The following is a 22,392-nucleotide window of genomic DNA, read 5'->3' on the forward strand; positions in this document are numbered from 1 at the left end:
GGGCCATGTGAGGTTCTCTGCTAAGTGCACTCCAAGGAACTTGATGCTCTTGACGACCTCCTGACAACCATCTCTTTTGTTTTATTAGCGTTCGGATACAGGCTGTTGGCTCTGCACCAGTCCGTTTAGCGTCTGCACCTCATCTCTGTACGCTGTCTCATCACTCTTACTAATAAGGCCCACTACAATCTGGTTGTCAGTGAACAGGTGCTATCAGAAGCCTTTATTTATCTATTTATTGCCTCAAAGCAAAAAGCATCCCTTGAAAATATTTCAAAATAATCTGCTGTCTCTTGTTTCACTTCGTTTCGGGTCAGGATCAGGGAAAATGACTGGTATCACACGAGAGACTGCAGATGGTGGAATCTGGACCAAAGCACACAACCTGTCACAGGAACTCAGCAAGTTCAGCTGCATCAACGGGAGAGAAAGAATTGTCAATGTTTCGGACCAAAACGTTTCACCATTTCCTCTAATAGGACTGTATGGTTTGCACATACTTCTCTTCATTGATCCTTACGAGCAATATGGATCATTTTTAGCATGAATTTTGATCATACACAGTATTTCCAAAAGTCTGAGGCATAATATTGCATGAATTTCATTAAAGGGTAAAAACTGGGTAGTTAATAAAAAATTTTAAACAATCTTTTTTGGAGTAAAACTATTGTTAAAAGCAAGTAAAACACTATCCAATTTTAACCATTTGATAAATTCATGTAATATTTCTCAACAAATATAAAAGCACTTTCAGGTCAGACAGATGAAAAATAATACATGAGGATAAGCCCTGAAGGTAAGTTGGTGAGGACATTTTTGGAGCCAATATTAAGGACCTACTTTAAAAAATAAGTGAGAGGTCTCTTTTGTACAAATTTTAATGAAATGGGAAAGGTAAAGTTGGAACACTAATTAAATTGTGAATGCATGACAAAGTGACATGGGTAGGAAGTAGTTAAAAGTATGTTGTATAAGGAGAATGACTGACATCTTTAGACTTCTTCAGGTGCATTCTCCGCCAAGAATTCGCCTGAAGAAGCGGATTCAGACCTGTGGAATGGTCATTCAGATGGCAGCGCTGGCCATCTGAAAAGGACAGCTTCATGGGAGGTGCCTCAAAGTGCACTCCGGCTCCTGTCCTTCGGGCTGTCAGGGTTGGGATGGCTGACTGCCAGACCTGGGACGTCTCCACACTGATCCCGCTGCCCCGCTCTCTCCCCACAGCCCTATGGGGAGCCACTGTGGGGTGGCCGGCGCGGGCTGCCAGCATTGCTGGTGGGGACTGATAGAGCGCTGTTGGGATAGAACGGGGCAGCAGGATCAGCAATGCAGACTCCCCAAGCCAGCATACACAAGAGGGATAACAGGGAGACTCTTACTCAGACCCAACCTTACCCTAACCCCCCCCCCAAATGATCCAAACAGGAATCCCACACAAGTCCTTAATCCCACCATAGCAGACAGGCACTGGGCAATGCAGACTCACCAAGCCAGCACACACAAGAGGGATAACAGGGACACTCTAACTCAGACCCAACATTACCCTAACCCCCCCAAATAACCCAAGCAGGAATCCCACACAAACTGTAAAACCCCACAACAGACCCAGCCAGACACTGGACGATGCAGAAACACGCCAGAGGAGAAGAAACAAGGCCCAGCAGGAGCTAGAAACAGACACAGTGTAATGAAAACATGGGTCAGCCAAAAGTGGCAGTTCAGAGTGATACAGAACCCCAGAGAGGGGAAACCGGTGAACACAAGGGGGATGATTATCCCACTGCCCGCATATTGATAGCGCTGACAGCCCGCACCGGCTGCCCCACTGTGTGGGGACTGATAGGGCTGTGGGGAGAGAGCGAGGAAGTGGGATCAGTATGGGGACAGCCCATGCTGGCTGCCCGTGTCCTGACGTCCCGTGCCAGGGGGCTGTCAGGCACTCGCCAGCTGATTTGTCATCCCCTTAGCAGCCGCTTTCAGGCGACTGCATTCATGCACCGGGGGGACCTCAGTGCTCCGGCGATTATCCCTCCCACAGGAGGGTTACAAAGTTCACCTCGCATGCACCTCCTGCACTTTCAAGTGGCCTCCCAACAGCCGCATATGAGCTGAAAGTGCCTTTGTGTTCCAGATAAATTAGTAGAGTGGTCATCTTTGGCATCGTTCAAGAGAAGGTTAATTGCAGTGATGAAAAACTTGAAGGAATATGTGCAGATTCCTACAGAAAGTTGGGATAATTGGCAAGTGACATTTTTCAAACCTTTTTGTTCGCTGAAGTTTCTATTCATTATAATGGATTCAGTGTCCAGCTGTGGGTATGATGGAATTGGGCTGATTCAAAGAGAAAGTACAACCTGAATGGACAGAGAACAACAAGTAGTAGGTACAACATGATGGTTTAGCAGGAAAAAGTACCAATCGATATTTCCCAACCATTGAGGCTATAATTGAGACTAAATGTTCCTCAACTCGGTAGACCTGATGGTCAACCCCATCTGGGGCAGTCATCAACCATTTATTCAAAGCATCAGCTTGCAGTCCCCACCCCTACATCAAAATTTCTTGCTTGGGTTCTTCCAAAGCTTTTTCAGGGGTATTGACATAAAAGCAAGTGGATACAGGCAGTTATTGCATTATCAGTAGGAAAGTGGCAGAATCATTCAGTCAAACTGGGTGAAAAAGAAAATTTACTGTAGGAAAGAAACTTGGTTCTTTTTGAACAATATACTTTATTAGCTATCGAACTCATTCACAACCATGTGAAGGCATCCATCTTGAATCCGAGATGTTTAATCTAACAACATGACACACTAATACAGTATTCATGTCCATTTAAAGTTCACACAAACATAAACACAAACATCAGCAGCACAAACTTTTTAAGTGTGCATTCCTTTTCTTTTAGAGATTCAGTCTGTCAGGAGCTTTGATAACACGTGTGGATCTTCTTAACACAGGTGCTTGTGTCAGCTCTGCTGGATCACTACTGTCCATCACTGGTGCTGTTTCCTTTGTTGCTGTGTAAGCTTGAACTTCTGCATTTGTCTGTTTCCGCAGTGTCTCTTGTGTTTTCAGCAGGCTCTTTCGATTCCTTCTCAGTATTTGACCATCCTCTGTTCTGACCGTGGAGGATTTTGGATTTACTTCCTCCAGAACAGTGGCCTTTTTGTCCTAAGTGTTGGAATCTCTGAGTCTCATTGTGTCATGTTGTGCCAGTGGCCCTAAGTTTCTTGCTGACTTGTCAGAGGTTTGTTTTTGTCTCCCTTGCAGACGCTTTTGTTTCTGTTCTACATCTTTATTCTTGTCTGGGTCTGCAAAGTAGGGAAGTGTGGTGCGTAGTCGACATCCCATAAGCTCAGCGGGTGACATGCCATGTTCAAGTGGTGAAGCTCTGTAACTCAATTGAGCTAGATACAGATCTGAGACACTGTCTTGTGCTTTCTTGAGCAACTGTTTAACTATGTGAACTCCTTTCTCTGTTTTACCATTTGACTGTGAATGCAAAGGACTTGAAGTCACATGTCGAAAATCATACTCTTCTGCAAAATTCTGAAATTCTCTACAATTGTATCATGGTCCATTATTATTGTAGACAATTTGAGGAATGCCATGTCTTGAAAAGATTGATTTCATATATTTGATCATGCAAGCAACACAATCTCCAGATAGTTCAATAGATAATTAATAACCAGCAAGTAATTCTTTCCATCTATGTGGAATAGATCAGTCCCGACTTTCTGCCATAGTTCTGCTGGTACATCAGTTATTATTATGGGTTCCTTTGTCTGCTTTGCATGATGTTTCAAACAGGTCTCACAGCTTGAAATCATCTTGTCAAGGTCAGCATTTATCTCTGGCCAATAAACAGCAGTTCTGGCCATCCTCTTGCATTTTTCCATTCCAACATACCCCTCATGCACCCTTTTCAGCAACTCTTGTCACAGTAATTGAGGAAGGATAATTCTGCTCTGTCTGAGTAGAGGCCCATTGACAACACTCAGCTCAGCTCTGATGTTGTAGTATGGCTGACATTCACCTCTAGGCCATCCTTCATTCAGATTCTTGATGACCTTCTGTAGAACTGGGTACTTTTCTGTTTCAGCTGTGGTTTGCTTGGATTTCATGTGAGATATGGGAAGAGATTCGGTGATCAGATTCACGTGGAGATTCACATTCAACTCTGAGGAACTCTCATTGTGTGCTTCACTCTGTGTCATTGCCCTGGATAATGCATCAGCTAACACAATAGGTTTCCCTGGTGTTTACACCCTCTTGACTAGGCTTAAGTTTTCACATGCTTTGTCATCCAGCAGTGATTCATGTTCATCTGGGATGACTGTGAACCGGAGGTGGTGCTCCTTATCTTTAACTTTCACCTTGAGTTTACATGTACCTTTCATGTCGATGCTCTGTCCATTGTAGGCTTTGAGCTGTACAGGATTTGCATGGATGTATGGCTTTATCTTCATTGTCTTGATGATGCACTCACAGATCAAATTGACTTTTGTCCCTGTGTCTAGCTTGAAAAGAATATTTGTTCCATTTATATATAATGACACAGTCCACTTATCCTGCTTGACTCTGTTCATGCTTGGTTGTTCATTGTCATTTGGTTTATAATCTTTCTGCGCTGCCACGCCAAGAAAGAGTGCATCACTGAGGGCAGTTTCTTCTATAGCGTGTACAGTGTGCACACTTTCACTTCTATTTTGTTTCCCTTTGGAAAAACATTGCTTTGCGTAATGATTCTGCCCTTTGCACTTACTACAGACTTTTCCATGGGCAAGGGTATTGTTTTGGTGCATATTGAGTGCCACATCTTTTGTACTTGAATGTCTCTCCATCTTTTTGTTGTTTCCTATACCTTGAGTTTTGTTTATGTGTGTGGACACACACTGTGGCTATGACTACATTTTCACTGTTTTTTGCACTCTCACCAAACTTTTTCACATGCTGCATAGTTATTTGACTGGTGTGGCATATCTTCACAGCTCCAGCTAAGGTAAGCTCTGTCTCTCGCAGCAACCTCTCTCTCACTTTCTTATCAATAATCCCGAACACAATATGATCATGGATCATTGAATCTTGCAGTGATCTTGCTTTTAATTTCAAATCCATTAAAAAAGTATCAAAGCTCTCTTTCACACATATCTCTTGAGCTTTTCATTTTTCTTTGGTGAACAGTGTTCATCAAACTTCTCAATAACTTTGTTAAATTTGCCCTGGTCTTCTATCTCAGTAAAAACAAATATGTTGAAAACCTCTCATGCTTGAGGTCTCGCCATGGTAAGGAGCAGTGAATTCTTCCATGCATCAGGTTGGTTATCAAGTCCAATGGGTTGCAGGTACAGCATGAATCTTTGTTTGAACAGCCTCCACTTGTTGTAAATTGGTCTGGAAATGTTGACTACATCAAGAGTTTTCACACTTTCCAATTCTCTGCTGATTCTCACTCTGCACACTCCTGGTGTTTCTTCCACTCCTAGTACCATGTGATGTTTTTATTTTAATAAAGAAACGGGTTTTTAAAAACAACTATACTTTATCAGCTGTAGTACATACACGACTGTATGGAGGCATCCATCTTGAATCCAACCCAAGCTACCACAAACTGGTCTCCGACTCCCTTTAGTGGCCTGGAGGATCACTATCACTACAGAAAATATGATCCTTTCTTTTACAATTCTACTGGCAATAATTTTGTCCCTTTGGGAGTGAAAGTAATAATGTCAGGGATTCAGTTTATTTCAAAAGTTAAAACTTTATTTTATTTTCTCTTCCTCTCCCAAATTTATGAACATGTTGCTCTGTTTATGAGCTCAACAACAACTGGTCATTAACTAATCATTAACTTGTGCTTTCCATTGGTTAAAAAATTGTCCACAGTTGGATTGGGAAACTTAGAAACTAGTCACTGATACAACACTAAATGATATCTTAGCTAGTTATATATTGTTAAAATTATTAGGTTTGAATTGTGATTGGTTTGCATAATTTTTTATTTATTGCTGAGATAAATATGCATTTATATTTTTTTAGAAGGAAGTATGAGACCTGCAAATCAGCCAATTTCCAACATAACAATTCAATTATTCTGCAATGTGCTGTTTAAGCTGCTCCCATTATAACAGTTGCAATGAACAATGTATTTCATATATCCTTTTAAATCACCTAAAGATTTCCATCATGGATTTTTCTCCACAGCAGGTATGCATGCTTCAACCACATGTAAGCTTATTCCATTAAGTTTACAAGATGCTTTCTGTACAAAATTAAGCAGCATTTTCCATCCTAATGCACAGCTAAAGAAGGGATGGTCCAAGATTTGGGAGGAAAAATGAGGAAATAAACCAAATGCTCAAATTAATACTCTATTGTGCTGTTCAATTTCCTGCCCTGAAGAGCAGTCTAGTTAATTCTAAACATGCCAGTTCTTTGGAATCTTTGGTTTGATAAAGAATAAAGTTTAATCATGATTAATACCAGCATTTTAAGGAATCGTGTAAACAAAATAACACAAAGCAGAATGAAGTCATTCAGTCCTTTGTGTTTTAACTGAATCAATTAATTCCACTAATAAATTGGTTTGCAGCTGTTCTCAGGCCAGAGAACGACATTCAGACAGAAACAGTTAGCTGCTAAATCACACAAATTTGGATCTCATTTAATAGTTTTAAAGAGCCTACTGATGCCTGTCACTTCTCAAGAAGGAACTTGTCCATTTGATCTCCGACAATTTCAGTCCTAAAATGGGAAATGAAGCAAAAGCAGTTTCAAACACAAAGTCAAAGAATCCGTAAACATAAGTGGTGTCCCCTAGTGGTCTCTCTGAGCAAGCCTGCCTGCACATCATAGCCAAAATACTAACAGGCATCATTAACATCACAAAGAAACAAAACCCCCTCAATAAAGCAGTTGCAAGGAAGCTCCTGCGATGATTCAACATTATGTAACCGTAGGTTTCCGACACAATTTGGTGATTATACAGAGGGCTTCTGAATTATCCTGACATGGCTGTTTGAGCTACCGAAAGAAAATAGACACACACACCGAGAGCAGTTCAGTTTATACAAGTGGAGGAGAGGGGTTTAGAGAGTTATTGGCGGAGAGCGGGAGGTTTGAGCTAGTGGAGTTGTTCTAGTGAACCAGTGCGGACTCGAAAGGCCAGCATGGCCTGTTTCTGCTCCATGAATGGTTATATGGCTCTGTTTTCTGTCCAGAAACAATTATATAGGTACAAGTATACAGGTCAACCTCAGTCCCTCTGCTTCCAGCACTGACCCATTATGACTGGTGTAAACCAGTCTTTTCAGAAAATTCACACTCACATTCCACCACCATTCATAAAGACGAATTCGGTTTGGGAAAAAATTGGTAATAGAAAGTGGTTATCAATAAACTGTCATTATGAACTATTGTAAAGCACACTGGTTCAAGAATGCCATTTAGAGAGAAAATTACTGCTCCTACCCAGTGATTCAAGGTCATTCCCAATTCTTTCTACTCAGTTGTACAAGAAGCCATATATGTACTCTGACAATAAATCTGAAATCAGTTGTATCATAAATAGGATAAAACCCATTATCAGCATCTCAGGGAAATAACTAAGATTTTGCTTATGGGAATGATTTTTGAATAAGCATTCATATAATACATCTGCAGAATAAAGGCAGACTCCATCTCTTTTGTGCATTACTTTATCTATGTATCCCAGTAATAAAAATACTCACCCTGAAGTTATCTTGTAATATTTTGGAACTTATTTTATGGGCATTTCATAAGAAAAAAATTAAAATAACTACCATACTTTGTTTTTGGATTTTTGTCATTGCTGAGATGTGGTTTAGGACACTTGCCATCTTGAACTGGTAAAATGCATACAGCTAAGGTCATCCCACAGAGCAGCTAAACAGGGAGGTAATCTATGCGGATAAGTTAATGTTGGACAAGGTTTTCGTGTTAAGAGGTGAACAAGTTGCAGAATACCCAACCTCTGATCTGTTGATGGACAGTAGATTGTTCTCAAGATTACACCAGCTTTTAACTGATGAAAGGTAATTGCACTTACACCAAATTATTTTCTGCAAGTCCAGCACATTTGAACGCTTGTGATTTAAAAGAAATACATTCAGGACAAAGAAGCCACAAGTTAGAGCTGGTGCCAATTGCACACAAGAGATACCAGACAAGTTTCCTGGATGTCATCGCACATACAGGAAAACTGGAAGATAATAAACTGGGAAGGAACAGACACAGTTTGCTAATATCTCAGTCCTGGAAGAGGTGTGTGGTTGAGATTATCCACATCAAGGACATATTCCAACAGTTTTAAGCATTGGAGTGATAGCTGCCCACAGGATATAATGCGCAAGGAGTCACAAAAGGTGTTCCATGCAGAGCTCTGGAATAGTACTGCTTCACAGAGTAGCTTGTGTTCTCCAAGCATAAATATTAAGGTTTGGCTTAAAAAGTAGCAATGTTAACTAATTATGATTAAAGTGTGAAGTAGCAATCACCGATGCTAATAACATACTGACAAGTGTCTCTGGAATACTTGCTTGAGTTAAGTGATTTAATGCTGACCATTTTAATAGGCAAATCCACATTAAAAATAAAGTGCACATGTGGCTGAAAATAGAACATAATAAGATAGCCAATGAGTAAAAAAATCTCCAGACAATGAAAGAGCATAGGATACTGAATTATTGCGATGCATGTACATGGCAGATTATTTAGCAGGCAACAACGTCCAGTGATGAATTCGATGAATTTTTATATGAACTACACGTCTTATAATTTACTACCTGAGCACTACAATCTTGCATAAAAAGGTGCAGGAGAAGGTGAAAATAGTGGTTTCTAAATGATTTGAGCTATAAATCTTTTGCCCAAGGCATGGTTAATGCAAATATATTTCAGAACTAAAAGACACAATTAGCAAACCTCAAGGAAGACCAGAGATTAGAAGAATTCCCTTGGGGTAGATATGTGAAATAGACTCCTGTCAAATGCAATTAAGACTGTGGATGAACTTCTGTAAAAAAGTCAGAAAACTTTCTGGATCAGAAGGCAACAGTACTGGGTGTGACAAATGGAAATTCTTTGGTACTGGGATTTGAGCACAAAGGCAATAATATCATGCCCAAATCAGGAGTTGCAGGTCTGGCTCAAAGTAACAGCTCATGAGTAAAGGTTGTTGAACTGCAGCTTGATCTGTCACAAGCCAAGAATTATAGTACAGTAAATCCTCCGATACTTGGCATCTCTCTAGTTTCCGGATAAGTGAATTTCCAGTTGCTTGAGATACTGTGTTGTGTGGATTAGCAGACTGACCGCTGGGGCCAATTTTAAACTTTTATTCTTTCTAACCTATTTATTTTCCTCAATTGCTTTTGTCAGTTGCCAGAATCTGCCGGTTGCTTGAATTCCAGATAATGGGGATTTTACTGTATTGCTATTTCCTTGAAATTTTATTAATTTTTAAAGTAAACCATGTGCAAATATATATGTGCTGTATGGCTCCAGGTGCAGCCAGTCACATTGGGGCATGTGAAAGTAGTAAAAATAGTCAAGGAGATTCGGGTTATCGTCAAATAGCATATTGAACTTCCACACATGTACTTTGCGAAGTGCACTGACTGGCTGAATCACTGCCTGGTTTGGTCTGCCAGGAACACAGAGGCAGCAGAATGCAGCAGACATAGCCAAGTCCATCACAGGCATTCACTGTCCTTCCATTCCCGAATCAACTCGGTGAGATGATGCCTCAAAAGGGCAGCCAACGTCATTAAGAGCCCCCATGGCCCTGCAGCAACCTCTTCTCACTGGTACCTTCAGGCAGAAGATACAGACACCTCTAGTTTCAAGAACCAAGAGAACCTCCTCAAACTACCCTAACCATAAACTAAAAGATCTGCCTACATCTCTTTTTGCACTAGCTGCAACTGTGAACATTTATCGATCCCTTTGTATTTATTATCTTTTTTCTGTATCATGGCACACAAGAACATAAGAAATAGGCCCAGGAGTAGACTATCTGGCCCATAGAGCCTGCTCCACCATTCAATAAGATGTGGTTGTGGACTTCATTCTATTTATCTTCTTGTTTCCCTTAATCCTTAATTCCTCTATTCTTCAAATGTCTTTCTATCTGTATCTGAAATGCAATTAATGAGGCTAAGCTTCTACATAGGGCAGCAAGGTTAACACCACACCTTTACAGTGCCAGCGATCGGGACTGGAGTTCGAATCCCATGCTGTCTGTATGTTCTCCCTGTGTCTGCCTGGGTTTTCCCCAGTTTCCTCCCACCATTCGAAACATACTGGGAATGTAATTAATTGGGTGTAAATTGGCCAGCATGGACTGAAATGGCCTGTTGCTATGCTGTATGTCTAAATTTAAAATACTTCATCCACAGATTCACGACTTTCTGGGATAAGTGATTCCTCATAATTACCCCATATCTTGAGGCCAAGTCCCTGAGAAATAGTTCACCAGTCAGTGGAAACAACCTCCCTGCCTCTATTCCTTTCATTATTTTATGTCTCGATGAGTTTCCTCCCTCACCCTTCACAATTCCATCAGTACAGTCCCAGACTAATCTATCTCTCCTCTCAACATCGTCATTTCTGAAATCAACGTGGTGAACCTCCTCTGCATCGCCACCAAAGCCAGTACTTTTCTCATGTAAGAAGACCAGAACAGTACGCAGTGAAGCAATAAAGCCTGCAGATGGTGTGATTGTAGTTAAATGCATAAAAGTGCAGTAGAAACTCAGCAGGTGCACAGGAGGCAACGATATACAACCAATGGTTTGGGCCTGAGCCCTTTGTCGAGGCAGGAGCAAAAAGCAAGCACTGTCTGAATAAAAAGGCAGGGGAAGAGGCAAGGGGGAAGAGCACATGCCCACAGCCAAGAGGCCATATGTGGACATGGATGGGAGGACAGAAGAGAAAAGCTGTTCTGGGGGCAGGGGAAAGTGGTGTAATTGATGTTAATGCCATCCGGTTGGAGGGTGCCCAGATGGAATACGAGGTTGTTCTTCTTATTTTTGGGTGGTCTCACTTTGGCAGTTCATAAGACAATGTCGGCATGGGAATGGGACAGGGAATTGAAATGGGGTGGACACTGAGAGATCCCCACCATTACAGCAGACAGAGCGAAGAAATAATCTCCCAATGCAGAGGGGGCCACAATGGGTTCACAGGGTGCAGTAGATGACCCCTGCAGATTCACAAGCGAAGTGTTGCTTCACTTTTGAGATTTGGAGAACTGGATCCAATATTTCAGGTGTAGTCTCCCCAGTACCCTATATCATTGCTGCAGCACCCCATTAATCTTAAATTCAGTCATTCCTGCAATGAAAGCCAACATTCCATTTGCTCTCTTGATTGCTTGCCAATTCATGCACAAGCACACTCAGGTCTCTCTGCACGAAAGTATTATGATAATTGATACCATTATATAGCTGGCGTATAGCATCTTGTTGCTTCTGTGGACTGTATTTATGCCCATGACAATAAGAACATAAGAAATAGGAGCAGGAGTTGGCCATCTGGCCTGTCGAACCTGGTCCGCCATTCAATGAGATCTTGGCTGATCTGATACTAATGATAGGCTCATCTCAACCTACCTTCCTTTTCTCCATATCCCTTAAATCTCCAACCTTGTCTTAAATATATTTATTGAGGTCGCCTCCACTGCTTCAATGGGCAGAGAATTCCACAGATGCACCACCCTCTGGGAAAAGCAGTTCCTCCTCATCTCCGTCCTTAATCTACTACCCCGAATCTTGAGGTTACGTCCCCTAGTTCTAGTCTTCCCTACCAATGGGAACAATTTACCTACTTTATCTTAACTATGCCTTTCATAATTTTATATGTTTTTATAAGATCCCCTCTCATTCTTCTAAATTTAAGCAAGCTCAACCCAAGTTGACTTAATCTCTCCTCAAAGGCTGACCCCCTCATCTCTGGAATCAACCTGGTGAACCTCCTCTGTACTGCTTCCAAAGCCAGTGCATCCTTCCTCAAGTAAGGAGATCAGAGCTGCCTGGAGTTCTCCAGATGCAGCCTCTCACCAATAAACTCTCATCATATCACATCTTGGTGAGTGATGGATCAGAAATTCACTAAAGCTCTTAAATTTCATTGACAGGTTTCAGGCATCAATCATTCTTTCTTTTATCTTGCCCATGCAGTCAAAATTTATTTGACCTGTTGACAATTTTAACAGATTATTTGATGGTAAGGATGGTTCTAACAAATCTGACCACATCTTCACAGAATTTCCAAATATCTATATATCCAGCGGATATATCAGAGTATCGGAGGATTTACTGTACTATAATTCTTTCCACAAAGGGAAATTTATGATCATAATGGGAAATTCTTAGGCTCCAGGGTTTGGTGCGGAGTGGAGGGCTCCAGGGTTTGGTGCGGAGTGGAGGGCTCCAGGGTTTGGTGCGGAGTGGAGGGCTCCAGGGTTTGGTGCGGAGTGGAGGGCTCCAGGGTTTGCTGTGGAGTGGAGGGCTCCAAGGTTTGGTGCGGAGTGGAGGGCTCCAAGGTTTGGTGCGGAGTGGAGGGCTCCAGGGTTTGCTGTGGAGTGGAGTGCTCCAGGGTTTGGTGTGGAGTGGAGTGCTCCAGGGTTGGGTGTGGAGTGGAGGGCTCCAGGGTTTGGTGTGGAATGGAGGGCTCCAGGGTTTGCTGTGGAGTGAAGGATTTTAGTTACACGGAAAGATTGGAAAGGCTTGGATTATTCTCAATGGAGGTGAGCAGGTTAAGAAGTGATCTTATACAGAAAGTTATAAAATAATGAACACCATAGAGGGGTAGATAGTCACAGTTTTGTTGCAAGGACAGAGAACTCTAAAACTGAAGGGCATGGGTTTAATTGTGGAAAATATTTTAAGAGGATTGGAGGGTCAAGTTTCCATATAGAGGGTAGTGGGTATGCGGACAAATTGCCAGAGGAGATGGTGGAGGTGGTACAATCAAGGCATTAAAAAAAAAAGCATTTGAGCAGTTAGAAAGGAAAGTAATAGAAGGAAACAAGCTAAATGTTGAAAAAAAGGATTTGCATAGATAGGCTTCACAGTCAGCATGAACATGAGGCTGAAGGGCCTGTTTCATGTGCTGGAGAACTCTAACTCCACAGAAAGCAAATCAAGAGTAAAAAGGTCTAATTTTTAACAGACTTTTTAATCTTTTTTTACAGAGTGAAATGAAGGTTTCCTTTCCAAATTATTTCTTCAACAATTTTTAAAAATAAATACCGGTAATTAGTCTTGACAAGTAAATACTCTAAAACACTTTAAAATAATTAAAATATTATTATCAAGTTAAATTGTTTAAACAATGTAAATAACTTTGTGTTTCTTTCTTCCTGACAATTCTAAAACATCCTTTGAAATAAATGAGTTTGTAGATTCTGTATCAGATCTGAGAGCATATTCACTGGGGGAGATTAAAAATGCTTCAGCAATCCCTGTTCTAGCATTGGACTGCATCCCAAGTACAGCAGCGGATCTCGTAGGAAGCATTTTCTGAAGGATGACACTTTTGACCATGAAGCACTTATATCGCTGCAGCACTGGAGAGCCAACCCCTATTTTTGCTCTACAGTGAAGAAATGAGTCAGAAGATAGATGCCAAATTTGGCTTCAGGAAAACAAATGTGAGCAGCATCTTTTGACTGAATCATTTAAGTGGCGCCCTGGGGAAATTAGATACAACAGATAAATGACATCAAAGCCTTTGTCGTATACATTCTTGCGGTCAGCACCCACAGTTGCTGCAAATTTACACGTCCTGCTCTTCTTTAAGATCCTGCGTTTACCGATTTGCTTCAACAGAATGTGGTTTCTCTCTTTTTAGAAGCAGTTTGAAGCTGGAGGCAAGAGGCAGAAGAAAAAGAAATAAAATTTGAAAATGAAAAAGGCACCCGTCGCCACTCCCAGGAGGTTTCAGCACATAATTGGTACTTGGAAAGTACAGAGTGCACAATTAGAAGAAATGTACTTTGATCTAACTTGCAATGAAAAGCTGATGAATAGAAAGTCGTGAGAAATGTCTAAAATCAGGAAAGATAAAACTTTTTAAAAAAATAACAATTATTGCGTTGGTACATTTCTGGCATAATTAATCATATGTTTTAAATTTAACAGATTAAAGTCAAACTCAGCTTTTAATGGCTCATAATTCATCCAATAGAATAGTTATCCAATTTTGTTACAGAAAATAGAGGAAGTTTTCAGCAGCAGGAACAGGTCATGTGACTGAACGCAGCTTTTCAACTTGTTTACTGCTTCAACAATTTGCCAAAAAGAAAGAAGAGCGAATACTTTAGAAAAAGACAATCCTTTCTCTCAGACAGATGCAATATTCTTGTGATGTTGCTTTCTCCTTTACATTGTCATGCGTACATTTAGATTACTGTTCCATTAAAGACTTTGCAAAACTTATATATAAAAGGCAAAGCCGAAGACCAAGACCACCAAAAGTCCTTGCAAATTTGGGCCGCGTGGTTGGCGTAGCAGTTAGCACAACACCACGTAGATGCATCACCACCTTCTATCAATGCTGCCTTCTATCTTCAATGGGGGGGCAGTTGGCAGAACGAGTTCATCATGATCCGCTAACTGAGCAAGGGTGGACACTCTTGAACATGATGAGGTAAACATCAAAGAAACATCTGCTTCCAAAAATTGCCTTTGACAGGGTCTGTTCCAGCTAGCCTGCGCCATCTCTTCAAAATCTTTGATGGTTGCCTATTGCCTAGACTGTCATCAGTTAGTAATTGGGCAATACGAGTCTCCCTAGATGGCTGAGTTCACCGCAGAATAGCCACCTTAAGCATGTTGTATGAGAGATTACCATCCAGATCCACAGGCAATCTGCTCTGGAAGATATGCCACAATTGAACCATACTCCATATTCTGGCTCGTCACACTGAGGGCAGAGAAGTACACTTCGAGGATCATGAACCATGCTGGTGCATTTTTAATTAAAAAAAAGGAGGGGGGATCTTCAGTTTGACCTCCCCAAACTCCTGTATGGGGCTTATCCATTTTAAATTAAAGGTACTGTGAACTCACGGGGTCACCACTTTTAACAGTTTTGATTTACCACAAGTTACAAATAAAAAATACGCTCACTCGTTTCTTTCAGCACACCTTGAAGTCGACGTTCTTTTATTTTGTGCAGACACAACATTGCCTTCTTCAATTCCCCAAACACCACCCAGCCAAACCCCTCTGACCTTCACATTGGCTCACTGCCACACGGATGATCCTGACGCTCTCATTCTCCACCTCCTGCATCCGAGATCCATCACCCGTAAAATGACACTTAACACACCTGCGCATGCGCGCTATTACTCCCACATGATGCTTCACTTATGTCATCTGCAGCAACCGGCACCATTCCCGACGCAGGCGACCGCTGATAAAAAAATAAGAAGAGTAGAAAAAATAAGAACCTTGAGGGATTTAGCAGCTCAGTTGGTATCCAATGGACAGTCAACGTTTCTGACCAGGGACCTTGATCAAGACCCAACAGTTAACACTTCGGGTTGGGGTGCCTTTTTGAGACTTTAGAACGAGGGGACAATCAAGAGAGCAGATTTTGGACGGAGATGAGGAGGAACTGCATTTAGTAGTGAATCTGTGGAATTCCCTGCCCGAGGAAGCAGTCGAGGCTACCTCATAAAAAACATACATTATTTCAGACACAGTTAAATCATTGCATGCATAGCTGGGGAAATATGGGTTATGGGAAAAAGGCAGGTAGGTGGAACTGAGTCCTCACCCAGATATTATTGAATGGGAGAACAGGCTCCATGGGTCAGATGGCCTAACCCTGCTCCTTCTTCTTGCGCTGCCTGACCCACTGAGTCTCTCAAGCTTCTCAACATTTGCTCAAAATTCTAGCATCAGCAGCTCTTATGCTTCATAAAGGAGAGTGAGTGGCATTTTGGTCGCACCTAATTCACCCTCCAAAAGGCACCTGACAATTTGGGAATAAATATGGGTGTGGTTGATCTCAGGCATGATTTAAAGGAGTGCTGGGACTGGGGAAAATGCCTTGGAAGACCATCGACCAAATAAATGGTCTAAATCTAAAATGTCACCACTTTGCACTTCAGATGTCAGATTTATTGTCAAAGTACATGGATGAACTCTGAGATTCTTTTTACTGCAGGCCAGGCAGAATTACCACTTAGTAGTGCAAAAAAAACGTACTCAATGTACACATGTAAACAAATAAAGAAATGTACAAGTACAAAAGTAAGAGTCCTTAAACGAATCCCTGATTGAGTTTGTTGTTGAGGAGTCTGATGGTGGAGGGAAACTGGTGGTGCGAGTCTTGTGGCACCTAGACCTCTTTCCTGAAGGTAGGAGTGAGAAGTGAGTGTGTGCTGGGTGGCGTGGGTATTGGTGTCCCCATATCAGATCACGATACAGCTGGTCAGAATGCTTTCTTTCACACAGCTATAGAAATTTGCCAGGGTGTCCAATATCATACCAAACCTCTGAGGAAGTAGAGGTGCTGGCATGCTTTCTTCAAGATGCCATTAGTGTGCCAGGTCTAGAAGAGGTCCTCTGAAATAGTGACTCCCAAGAACTGGATCCAACACACTAATGGTATCAGATGCTGAAAGCCCTGCAAAAAGGTAGTGGACACAGTTCAGAACCCTCTCCACCATCGAGAACATTTGAAGGGAATGCTTCCGTCGGAGAGCAGGAACAATGATCAAGGATCCATATCATCAAGGATCCATATCATCAAGCACATACTTGGTTCTCACTGATACAAAGCTGCTCCCCCTCCCCCATCAGACTCCTCAACAACAAACTCAATCAGGGTCTCATTGAAGGACTTTTGCACTTCATTGATTTTTTGTTCTCCTCTCTGAATTGCACAGTCAGTTTGTTTGCATTTCTTTATTTATTGACATGTGTACATCGAGTACACATTTTTTGCACTTCCTTTAAGTAGTAATTCTGCCTGGCTCACAGGAAAAGGAATCTCATGGTTGTATGTGATGTCATGTATGTACTCTGACAATAAATATGAAATCAGAAATAAATCTGGTTGGTAAGAAACAAAGAATTGTCCAGCTTGATTCCTTAACACCTCTTGAGAGCATTAATCTGCACCTCCATCATAATACATGGTGGGGCCAGAAATGCAAATTTATCAAGAAAGTTATTGCCCCAAAAAAGAAAACCAACTAAAAAAAGTTCAGTTACTTCAATTCTTTTACATCTTTGTGACCTTCATTAAACCCACAACCAACAGAGCAAGCCAGTTTGAGTCACCTGACTCTTCCCTATGTCAAACTTTCATAATGCACATATTGCAAGGTTCTCATCCAGACAAACTTTCAAATGATGCACATCTTGAGTGTAATGAAGGCAAATCCAACATCCTCCTATTGCTACCAGTCTGGTGAAACTCTACCACTACAGGGATCAAGAGATGATCCATGCCGCTTCGACATCTTTTGGAGGTTGAATTCTTATTTCATTTGCTGCACCTTTTGAGTTTAAATGATTACTCAGAGTTGAAAGCACATCTAATCATTCTTTGTTCCATCCGAGGAGCGTGAAACCACAAGGGGGGGAAATGCAAGTATTGCAGATGCTGGAATCTCAAACAAACAAAGGAGATGAAGAGGATGAGCAGGTCAGGCAGCAAATGGAGAAAAACGGACAGTCCATATTTCAGGTCGGATCTAAATAAAGGATTACAACCTGTTCATTTCTCCTGATGCTTCCTGGCATTTTGAGACTCATCGTTTGCATTAAAAGGTGGAGATTCCTGAATAATCAATGAACCAATGACATTGCCTTACTTTTCGTGCCCTATTAGTGTTATTATTATTTTATTTTTTATAGTAATAAGATGGTTATATCTATGTTTGCCCTGTGATGCTGCCACAAAACACTAAATTTCATGACTTGTTCATGACAATAAATCCTGATTCTGACATAGGCCAGAATGACTGCTTGGAGATTTACCAATCCCTGAGTCTCTGAATTCTACAGGCTTTTACTGAGTCCAGATTCAATTATGTTTTTAATCACAGCACCCATACTGAGTAGTTTAAATTTGAGGAATGGATAGTTCGGATAGCGCCAGCAGCTGTACTTTGTGAGGAGTTTGAGGCGATTTGGTATGTCACTGAAGACTTTGGAAAATTTCTACAGGTGTACCATGGAGAGCATTCTGGCTGGATGCAACACTGCCTGGTATGGAGGTGCCAACACTCAGGACAAGAAGAAACTCCAGAGAGTTGTTAAATCGATCTGCGACATCACGGGCACCAGACTTCACTCATCAAGGGCATCTACAAGAGGCAGTGTCTTTAAAAAGCAGCCTCTATCCATAAGGACCCCCACCACCTCAGCCACGCCCTCTTCACTCTTTGACCATCAGGAAAAAGGTACAAGACCCTGAAATCGACACTCAGCAGTATAAGAACAGCTTCTTCCCTGCTGCCATCAGATTCCTGAATGAACTATGAACCACAGACACTGCCTCACTTTGACTTTTTCTTGCATTACTTTTATTTATTTTGTAAAGTTTATATCAACATTTGCACTGCAATGCTCCCTGTAAAACAACAAATTTCATGACAAATTCCGATTCTGGTCACCAGTTTCGAGAATGTATTACTATACTAATGTATTGTTAAGATGCTCAACTGATGTGTAACAAACTCACTTGGTAGCTTCTAAGAAATTATACAGTATGGTACAACGTTAATTCCCACAGCTTCTGAAGGCAAGATGGATCACATGAGGGGCCATGCTATAATCAAACTAAGATTCAAGGCAAAGAACTCGATTATAAATCAGAGAGAAAGCTTTCTGATTTACAGGGAATGGAGACAAGCCTACGGGAGACAATGACGGCTAAGAAAATACAGAATTATAACAGCATCAAATTGATTACAATGAAGCAGAACTAGAGGCAGACTTAATACTGAGCTCACTGCTATAGGGAAATGGATAAGAGGTCAATCCACAGGACCATAAGGGTGGCAGAGAAGCAGTGTTCCCTGTAAATGTTATGTCCCCCATCTCGCTCAGCTAGCCATCAAATCGACCAAATATTTTAAGCACCTGACATTTGGAGATACTTCAGATTTATTGTCAGAATACCCTCCTTACCTTATAACCTTCTATTTTCTTTCATCCACGTACCTGAGAGACTCTTAAATGCCCCTATTTGGCAGTCTCTACCACCATTCCTGGCAATGCATTCCAGGCACCTATACATCTCCATGTAACAAAAAAGAAAAAAAAAATCCCCTAATTTTCCCCTAAACTTTTCTCCCTTTACTTTGTACTGCCAAGCAAAGCAAAATTTGTTAGCAGAGGATGAAAACATTACGCTACAATCAAGAATCTGGTTGTGTGGTGCCAGGACAACAATCTTGCTTTCAATTTCAATAAGATTCCACCTGTATTGAATTCGCCCATCATTATTGAATGAAGATCTACCGGGACCAATGCCTGAAGAGGGCGCACAAAATCAGTGAACCGGTGCGGACTCGAAAGACCAACATGGCCTGTTTCCGCACCGTAAATGGTTATATGGTTATAATATGTATGCCATCAGATTCAACCTTGAGATTCCCTTTTCCTGCAGACACGGGAGAATTACCACTAATTTGTAGTGCAAAAAATAAACCGTTCACAGTGTAAACATGTAAACAAATAAAATAACTGTGAAAAGATAATGAATGCAAACAAACTGACTGTGCAATACAGAGAAAACAAAAGAAAAATTAATAAAGTACACAAGTAAGAGTCCTTAAATGAGTCTCTGATTGAGTTTGTTGTTAAGGATTCTGATGGTGGAGGGCTGTTCCTGAACCTGGTGGAGCAAGCCTTGTGGCACCTAGACCTCTTTCCTGATGGCCACAGAAAGAACAGAGCGTGTGGCGAAGGTCTTTGACGATTGCTGCTGGCATCCAATGGCAGCATTCCCGTAGATGTACTCAATAGTGGGGAAGGTTTTGCCTGTGATGTTGGGCTCTGTCCACTCCCTTTTATTGGGCTTTATGCTCAGGGGTACTGATGTTCCCATACCAGCCAGTCAGTGCGCTTTCCACCACACCTCTGTAGAAATTTCCCAGTCTTCCAGTGTCATACCAAACCTTCGCAAACTCCTGAGGAAGTAGAGGCACTGATGTGCTTTCTTCATGTCTGCGTGTTGGGTGAAAGCAAGATCCTCCAAGGTAGTGACTCCCAAGCACCTAAATTTACTCACCCCCCGCCCCTCCACCTCTGATCCTGCCCAAGGATCGCTGGATTGTGCACCTCTGGATTGCCCTTCCTGAAGCCAACAATCAGCTCCTTAGTGCAAGGTTGCTGTTGGTGCACCATTTAGCCAAGTAGTTAGAGATCCAAACACTGCTTAAAACTTCAATAACCTGAAAATAATTAAAACTTTTTTTCCAAATTAAAATTTAACAATTATAAAGAATGAAACGACCAATATCTCCTCCCTATTCTGGTGAATAGACTCAGGCCTCTCGGATAGACCAGCCAAATGGTAAGGGAGAAAAATTAGGATAATATTCGGGTGTGGATCTTCAAAATACCCACACGCAATGGGTTCTCGGAGTAAGTCCTTTGAATAGTTAGTGTGGACAGCAAGAGCTTGACCAAAACTATCAGGGACTGTTTGGAGGAGTTCTCTCAGCACCAATGTTCATTCATTCACCCCATTCCCAGCATCTTGCTGGGGGGCTGCAGGGAGTCCAGAGGATGGCTCGACCGACCCAGGGAGACCGGGGTTCGGGGCTGGACCTACCCGGGGAGACGGTGGATGGGTCAGGCTGGGTTGGCCTTGCTGCTCAGCGTGACAACTGACCCCTCCTCCTCCCCCTCCTCCCCCTCCTCCCCCTCCTCCCCCTCCCCCTCCTCCCCCTCCCCCTCCTCCCCCTCCCCCTCCTCCCCCTCCCCCTCCTCCTCCCCCTCCCCCTCCTCCCCCCCTCTTCCCCCTCCTCCCCCCCTCTTCCCCTCCTCCACCCCCTCCCCCTCCTCCACCCCCTCCTCCACCCCCTCCTCCTCCCCCTCCTCCACCCCCTCCTCCTCCCCCTCCTCCTCCCCCTCCTCCACCCCCTCCTCCCCCTCCTCCACCCCCTCCTCCTCCCCCTCCTCCACCCCCTCCTCCCCCTCCTCCACCCCCTCCTCCTCCTCCCCCTCCTCCCCCCTACCCCTCCTCCCCCCTACCCCTCCTCCCCCCTACCCCTCCTCCCCCCTACCCCTCCTCCCCCTCCTCCACCCCCTCCTCCACCCCCTCCTCCTCCCCCTCCTCCACCCCCTCCTCCTCCCCCTCCTCCACCCCCTCCTCCCCCTCCTCCACCCCCTCCCTCCTCCTCCTCCCCTCCTCCTCCTCCCCCCCTCCTCCTCCTCCTCCTCCCCTCCTCCTCCTCCTCCTCCTCCTCCCCTCCTCCTCCTCCTCCTCCTCCTCCTCGCTGGACCTTGACGTCCACCCCGGCGCACGCGTCCTCTGAGCCCGCTGAACACGCTTTAAAGTATCGCAGCGAAAATCGACCTCGTGCTCACCTATCTCAGCCCCGAGCGGCGACGAATTCCCAGCGGCCGCTCCCTCCCGCCAAGCTTTTCTATCGGCGGGAACGCGGAGCTGGTGTTTCCCCGCGCTCCAACCTCGCTGCGCTCGGCATCTCATGCCCATCCGGTCAGTCTCTTGGATCTGGTGCACAAGCTGGACTTCATCGTTTCTTCTGTGGCTTTCTGAAGAAAAGCAGGATTTGAGTCACTCCTGGAGCAGGAGTTCAGCGGAGACACTGGGGGGTAGGTTAGTTTTGGCCCTCATGGAAACTCCATCAGGTGAAAAGGTGGTGGCACAACCCAGGAGAAATTGATGCCCCTTCAGCCAGCTCAAAAAACGGGTCCTAGCCCCTGCATTCCCATCCAAACCGTGGTCCTCAACCTTTTTTTTACCCTGGACCCCACTTTAATTTTTCCCCCCCAAAAACGCACGCCCCACCATTAGTGGAAAAAAAGTGATATGTTCTATAGAAGTTTTCATCAAATCATTTGCTGCAAGTGTATTTCGATGGAATTAAAGTCAAGAATGCGCTGGAACGATAGGTCAACCATCTCAAACACTCATTCAACAATTGTCGTCTCTTCAGTGGGAACCTCGGCCCCTGATGCTGGCTGCAGATTAGTTAGTTTCAACCTTAAATCTTCACAATTTGTAATTTCAGTGTTGTAGCCAATCACTAACAGCACTGAAGCCACATCCTACTAAATAAGGTGATGGAAAAGGTATCAATAGCTCCCTTGCTAAAGTAGTCGAGTTTGGGTCTTTCTTCTCGACAGCCTCATCAAGGTTCCTTTCACT

At 42.9% G+C, this 22,392-nt stretch overlaps 1 long non-coding RNA gene across 1 annotated transcript in view; it reads left to right on the forward strand.

Annotated features, from left to right (window-relative positions):
- Positions 1 to 14,111, forward strand: part of LOC138756641 (uncharacterized) — a 36,175-nt gene extending 22,064 nt beyond the window's left edge. The window contains exon 3 of the long non-coding RNA XR_011353218.1: positions 13,876 to 14,111. This is a non-coding gene — a long non-coding RNA (uncharacterized lncRNA). The remainder of the gene's footprint in view (positions 1 to 13,875) is intronic.
- Positions 14,112 to 22,392: the final 8,281 nt, after the last annotated feature.

The sequence above is a fragment of the Narcine bancroftii genome, chromosome 3, assembly GCF_036971445.1.
Source record: "Narcine bancroftii isolate sNarBan1 chromosome 3, sNarBan1.hap1, whole genome shotgun sequence".
NCBI lineage: Eukaryota > Metazoa > Chordata > Chondrichthyes > Torpediniformes > Narcinidae > Narcine > Narcine bancroftii.